This window comes from Uloborus diversus, chromosome 7 (assembly GCF_026930045.1).
Source record: "Uloborus diversus isolate 005 chromosome 7, Udiv.v.3.1, whole genome shotgun sequence".
Lineage (NCBI taxonomy): Eukaryota > Metazoa > Arthropoda > Arachnida > Araneae > Uloboridae > Uloborus > Uloborus diversus.
The window spans coordinates 79,799,566-79,807,156 of NC_072737.1; positions in this window are offsets into that span (position 1 = coordinate 79,799,566).

Sequence of the window (7,591 nt, forward strand, 5' to 3'; positions counted from 1 at the left end):
TTATCTGTGATAAATTTCAAGATATATATTGTTAAGCACTTTATTTGGCCTCTTTTGTAGATTTTTTTTTTTTATTTAAATGGAACTTAGAACTTGATAGTGATGTCTTGAGTCTTAATCTGGTACAAGATATGTAAAAATAATTCTTGCTTCCAAAAAAGAGATAATACATGGTTGGTTGTCAGGTGTTAAAAATATTGTGTCCTACAGCTAAAACATACACATTCTCCGTGACTTGCTACCTATAGTTTTAAGCCTTAAGATTGCCATGTATCACGGGAGAAGTAGTGGTCAGGGCTGTGGAGTCAGAGGGAAAATGACAGACTCCGAAAATTTTAAACCTTCAACCCTGATTCCAAATCCCTTACACCATAATCAGTGCCACTCTGATTCCGCAACCACTGGCAGAGTTGCAGACTTTAAGGGAAAATTACAGACTCGGACTCTTAGAACTTTAAAACCTTCGACTCCCGACTCCTTTGCCCCCAAACCAGTCCGAATCCACAGCCCTGGTGGTGGTTTCTTCTCATGACCCATGCCGAATATCAAGTCCAGGTCAGTGGGTGAAAGACAACAGCCATAGTTACTAAACCAAGTGGGACCTTAGAACCTCATACAAAGCGTACTGAATCAAAATACTGAGCTCCCCCTCCCTCTCTGCCAAGTCAGCACATTTAAGAAAAATCTTGTCTGAAATACATTATTTTGGGCAAAAAGTTCAATTAAATTTGCCTTTAATTTAAGAAAGTTAGGTTGTTATCATGCATAGCTACTTTAGTCGAAGATTGTTAAATTCACCTTGTTTACATGCCTAGTAACATCCGGAGATTAATTCTTTTTCTTCTATAGAACTCCTCTTGTGATATCTTTCAATTGTAATTTTCATGCTTTCTATGAATGTGAGTGTGCACCATGAAAAAAAAAAAAAAAATCACTGACCTTATCAGTGTAACACAGATGATCACTGAAGGATGTTTCCTTTTCTGTTCTAGTGGTGTTCTGTTTGGTATGATGTCTGTTAAATTAATCTTCAGTGTGTTTGATAAATGTGTATTAACAGTGCTCAAATATAAAATGTACAGTAACATCTTTCATCTCATTAATAAAATATTTTATAACTCATCTAGAAATATTGAATTATTGTTTTCTTTCTAATTCTGAATTTGTTTTACAAAGATGTGAAAACAAAAGAAAAAGAAGATGAAGAATTATGGCAGATTAAACTGAGTAGTCAGCATGCTTAAAACAGCCTTGATACAATGAACTTGTATACTTGTGCTGTAGTTTGAATTCCAGCAACCATGACATCTGCGAATTAAATAAAAAAAGGGCATTCCCCAAACATATATATATATATTTCTCTGTTTACAACCCAAATTCAAAAAAAAGGAATACTTTTTATTTTTCCCGGAAAAGTTTTATCTAACAAAATGTAAGTGCTAAATAGCATTTGGTATATACTTAATTAATAAAAATCTTTTTTCAGAATAATCCAAAAGCTTATATAGTCCAGTCATAGCGTGCATGGAATATGCAATAATTTTTGACTTCAGAATATTGTTAGGGGTACTGACCAATATTTTAATGTGAAACCTTACTCGAATTTGCGCATGCATCTGGTCTCTTCTGATTTTATCAAGACAGGGGTGATAGCAAGAAGGAAGTAACGAGCGAGCAAAAACTGAATGCACCGGGAAGTGCCTTTCTTTAAACCATCACCCCTTTTCCAATTGGAACCGTTCGCAGCTGCTGGTCATGGAGTTCGAGAACAGACAGGAGTTAGTAAGTAGACATACTAAAAGTCCCCGCCCCTAGGGCGTAAGCTAAAGGTAAGAGGGAGGGGGGAAGAAAATTTTGGGTTTTTCGAGAAAATGTTAGAAACGGTGGAAAAAATGAGTTTAAAACAAAAAATTCAAGCGAAATAAACTTCCTATGAAACTGTTTCTACATATATTTGTCAAATTTCCAATAATTTTCTGGGTGTATGTTATGAAAAATCGATGATTTTCGGAAAAATTCTCTCATTTTATCAAACATTTGCTCCTGGTGCCTCTCAGGATCAGTATTCATGAAATTGTCAATGACAAATTTGTAGAGCTTTAAATTTCCTTCACTTTGATATGCTATTTTGTTCAATCAATCAAAAGTTAACAGAATTTCAAACACGCACTTTCATGGCAAAACATGGAACACTTGCCATTCACAAATTTCAAACTGACTCGAAAGGATCGCGCACTTTTTTCCTCAACGAATTTATCCAGATGGACAATAAAGAAGTATTTGTGGATTACTACAACCTAAATGATGTTGGGGGAGGGGGGAATCGTGAAATTGTGACTTTGTGACAAGGGGGAAGAAAAGAGTAAGAAGTGTGACATCAAGCATTTTTTAATAGAAATATATTTATAAAAATTATTTTATGAAAAGTACTTTGTGACAAATGGGGAGGGGGTTAAAAAATGTTGAAAATAAGTGTGACATTATTTATGGGCAGCCCTTTACCAAGGAAACGGACGAAGATTTGTAAAACTACATATATGCAGTATGAATTGGTGAACTGAGGAGTGCAGAAAGTCAGCACTATACATACTGTTTAAGGAAATTAATAACGATGCTGATTAAATTTAATTTGAATGTTATTACTGAGGTTACCTAGTCTACAAAACTGTTAGGGAAAAGAGGAGACTACTGTATAAACCATATGGACATCAATGTCAGTTAAAAAATTGAAACGACTGTCAAACAAGGTTTCTGTCCAACTTTCATAATAACAGTCAGCTGAAAAATCCGCTAATGATGAAGTCAGCTGAAAAATCCGCTAATGATGAAGCTGTTGAAAAACTAGACAAATGCGCTCCGAGCTTTATGTGATGTTGACGTTGATATTGCGAAGAGGGCTATCATCAGATTGCAAAATTCTTCGGTAGCTATCGTTTGAGAGGAAGTCCTCCCGGTTGTTCTTTCACTAGATTTGCTGTCTCTGGGTTTAATGCCTTTCCGGGTTTTAGATCAAGAGCAGACATTATTCCTTTATCCTTCATGGTTTTTTTTTTTTTTTTAAGCTTTTCTAGCAATGAAATTTGTCACTTTAAATTCGCTTTCTATTTGCTTTAAGGTCCAACTTTCTGGAAGTGTTGTTAAAATTTGCAGTTTTAAGCTTTTGTCAGTTGTACTGGAGAATTTCTCTTTAAGTCGGCTAATTATTTCACTATCATAATCGAACTTTATGAGATCATCTGATTTTTTTTGAGCTTAAACCAAATAGTTGAGTTCCTAAAACTTCAGTGACCTTAGTTAATTTTGTCGGGGGGTACTTCTTTTCACTAAGACGAATTTTTTTTATGGGAGTTTCATCAATTACTCCAAAACTTTCATTTAAAATTTCAATAGCTTTAGACTTTTCTGGAGTTGAAATTTCAGTCTCATGATCTGTTTCACTCAGAGTTTCATCTGAACTTTCTTTATAATCTGAGGTAACTAAAGATAATTTTTGTACAGCTTTGCGGCAAGTATCACATATTTTATAGCCTTCAATTACTTCCTTATGATGCTTTGATACATTATTACTCACAGTTCTTAAATTTTTCTTGTAATAGTCATGTCCAGGCTTCTTAAATGGATTGCAGCAGTACAAAGAAATAATTTTTGAAGTCCCTGCTTCAGTCATGTTTTTTTTTCTTTAAAGCTTGGTTAAAAGGTCATTATTAAATTCCAATAAGCACTCTTGAAAATTTGCACAAAAATATTTTAAAATAATCAACTTTTATAACTATTAAAATATGAGAACATCTATCGGGAAACAAACAATTAAGCAAAATTTAAAAAAGCACAATTATCAATACATCAAACACAACCTACTTTACTATTTGAAAGCCAGAATAAGAATGAACAGCTTCCTTCAACTATTGGACTTAATGCGTCACACACCTGTTTGAACATGTCAGGGAGTGTTTCAACACGTGTGTAAACAAGGTGCTGCATGATCTTCCTGTTCTTTAAATGGTTTTAATGCATTTCATTTTCAATTTTTAATTATATTTTAATTTATATCATAATTTTGAAATAAAATGTTATCAAATTAGAAATTGCTTAGTTAAAAATAAAATTAAAAAATAATTTTAAAGAAAATTTAAAATAAAAGTAATTTTAAAAAGTAAGAGATTAATTAAAAAAAATATGATTTTAAAAAAGTAAAAGAAAATAATCTAAAAAAATGTCTAATAAAAAACATATATATATATATATATATATATATATATATATACAAAAAAAGTGTCATTGCATTATTTGCTATAACTGCTGACTCCATCATGTTCCCACTCTAAAATTTTTAGGATGTATTTATTAAAACATATTAAAAAACATATATTTTTTTCAAAATTTTTAAAGCGCACTAACCTTAAAAAACTTTAAATTTTAAAAAATATTAAAAATTCAAGAGAAATATGCAAGTTGCATGTCAAATTAAAGCTCATTCAATTCTCTTTAAAATGAGCTGTTAACGAACTGTATTGACCCCATAGAACTAAAATTGTAGCATTTTAAAGCACAACAGATGAGTAAAAAAACGTGAGTTTTTACACATTTAAAAAATTAATAACTCATCAACCAAAAAAGATATATTTTTTTAAAATGTAGATCTGAATTTAAAATGTCAAACAGTATAATCCCTGAAAGTTTCATGAAAATCTGAGATAATCATTTTGAGTGATTGGTTGATTTGACATGGAATGACCCATATACAAAAATAAAAATACATATATATAAGGGGGGAAAGGCTTGAAAAAATTAGTAGGCTCGAAGTGCTATATTGGGGCCGAGTTACTAGGAAATAATGAGAGAGAATGCTGTTACATATATATCCTCGTTTAAGGAAACAAGTGGTAATTAATCACTAGACTCGAGCACCAGACTGCAATGGAGTGGTTTATTGACTGTCATGTCCCACTCTGGCGGTAGATTTCTGCGACACTCGATACAGAAGTTAAGGAATCGTCGACAAAACGTTTTTTCTTTCCAACGATGTAAATTTCAATGAGAATAGACAGTGTTGTATACTTGTAAAATTGATGGGAACCTTACTTTTGGATCAACCCTCGTATTATTATTGTTATTTTGCGGTCAATCTCTACCTTAATACAAAACCATTGGTGCTTAATACTTCGCTTGAGGGTATTATTTCATTGTTGGAGCACCTACAATCCTGTAATATTACTTTTAAAAGGTAGTATCCCTGAAAACGATTAGATACATCCATTTCCACCTATAAACAGGATGTTAGATTTTTCATCTCATCGGTGGTCAGACTGTATGAATAGATTCCTATTCCGTATTAAGCCATAACAGAGTAATTTTTCAAAAAGAAAAAGAAAGTTACATTTATTTATTTATTGACAAGTTTTATAAAAGTGCGAGTCTCAACCTTCGTATGCAGTAAAACATTTTTTCACTTTCGTCAGAAGTGGTGAAAATGTGACTTATGTAAGTCTGGCTTATAGGTACAGATATTAATTGGAACGCTTAAAGGCAATTTGCCCCTGTCATACCACGACGAGTTATTTTCTAGTAAGGAAATAAATACGAAGGCTGTTGGATATATCATTGTTTGAATATCTATTCAAATTAGAAATTTTGTATTTGAATGAGCTTTGCCAGATTTGAAATTCTCATATCTTACTTTTTTAATGATTATATCTTTAAAATTCCTTTGCACTTACTTGCAGAAGTCACCTTAAATCTTATGTTAATAATAAACTTAGTTGCAGGCTTGGAGTCGATTACGAGGGAATGTAATTGATTACGATTACGAGCACGAAAAATGTGGGATTACAATTACGATTACAATCCTGTGACAAAACGTAATTACGATTACAGCAACTATTCGATTATGCGGAAAATGTAATCGATTACGATTATAATATGCCGATTATGATTTTGATTACGATTACAGACTTATAATACAATGCATATATATCACTCATTTGCATCAACAACGTGATAGTTGAAAATTATGATTTTTGATTTAATATAAAAAAGATTAATTGCAACTACCGTGTAGTATTAACTTAAAGAATATTTTGAATTATTGCGCTGTTGCAGGAAAAGAGCAAAGTATGAAAGATTAAAAACATCTAGAAAATTCAAATTGCGTACATTACACAACGCTACAATGACTGTACATTGTATACAGGTATAGGCACACTCTCAATCAAATGTGTACACAGTGCATATTGTTTTTGACTCAGCTGTTCATTATTATTTTGCCATTTCAGCCTTAGCCCTGGCTTAAGGGTGATAATTTACTGCTATAAACTGCTCAACATTTCAGAGCTTATAATTTCTGGAAATTCTGTGGTATATTTCAGCATTCTTTTCTCAATTATTGGTTCAACATCAGTTACTTTAATACGTAGCTATTTAAAAAAAGCGAACCTTGTATGGTTCTTTATGCGGAAAAACTACAATGTAATAAAATGTGCACAAAGTTTAAATAAAAGATACGGAACTTAACAATTGAAAATTAAAAAAAAAGGAATTAAATGCATTTAAGTGTAAGAAATCCTTTTGTCGGATGTCTTTTCATTCATAATCTCATTATTTTTGCATTGAAAAAGGTGCTCCTTGTAACGCCGAAACACGTGTCTGCAGTAATCTGCAATTTGTGCTTTTTTGACGTTGGTATTTCTTACTCTACTTCAAAGATGTCTGTTTTTTTTTCTCTCTCTCATTCTTTGAGAAGGGAAAAAATTCCAGCAATGCAAAACAATCGTTAAACTGGAGCAGATGACGCAGAAAGTGAAAAATACTTCGGTAGTATTATTTTTAGCAAAAGAATACATATGAGTGGTAGATCCCTACAACACTACAAGATCAATTTTATGATCATTTGATAAGCTATTTGCATGTGCTTTGATTTCATTCTTGAATGATTAACTTAATACTCATAAAAAAAAAAGATTGGGCATACCACGTTTTGCTATAATTTCCACTTTTTAGTCAAAAAGCTTTTTTTTTTTTTTTTTTTTTGCGTCAAAAGTGCCCACAGGGTACAAATGGTACTAAACACTTAAGACAGGTCTCGATTTATGACTCTCATTTGCAAACAGGGACGAGCACTGAATAGCTTGTAGTCGTTTTCTATACTACTATTGAATTATGTTATCTTTCCATACAATAGTAAAAGAGCGGCTGAAAGTTTTTCACTCCTTTAGAAAGTCAAGATTACATGATTACAAGGCTTAAATTACGATTTATTTTACTTAGATTACAGTTACAAATACGCATGAAAAGCCCGATAATGATTTCGATTACGGGAGTATCCCATCGACAGATTACAATTATGATTTCACAAAAACGTAATCGATTACTCAGATTACGATTACGTAATCGGCTATTACTCCAAGCCTGCTTAGTTGTGTTTTTTCTAAATCAACTCATTGTTTTTATCTAACAGTAATTTAACAGTAAGAATCTTTTTTTTAGAAGCTTCAAAAAATGACTCTGATAATAATGTTACTACAGCTATTGTTAAAGTGGAAGCGGATGTAAAAAACAACAGCATTTCCTTCAAAATTCATACCGTCGGAAAAAC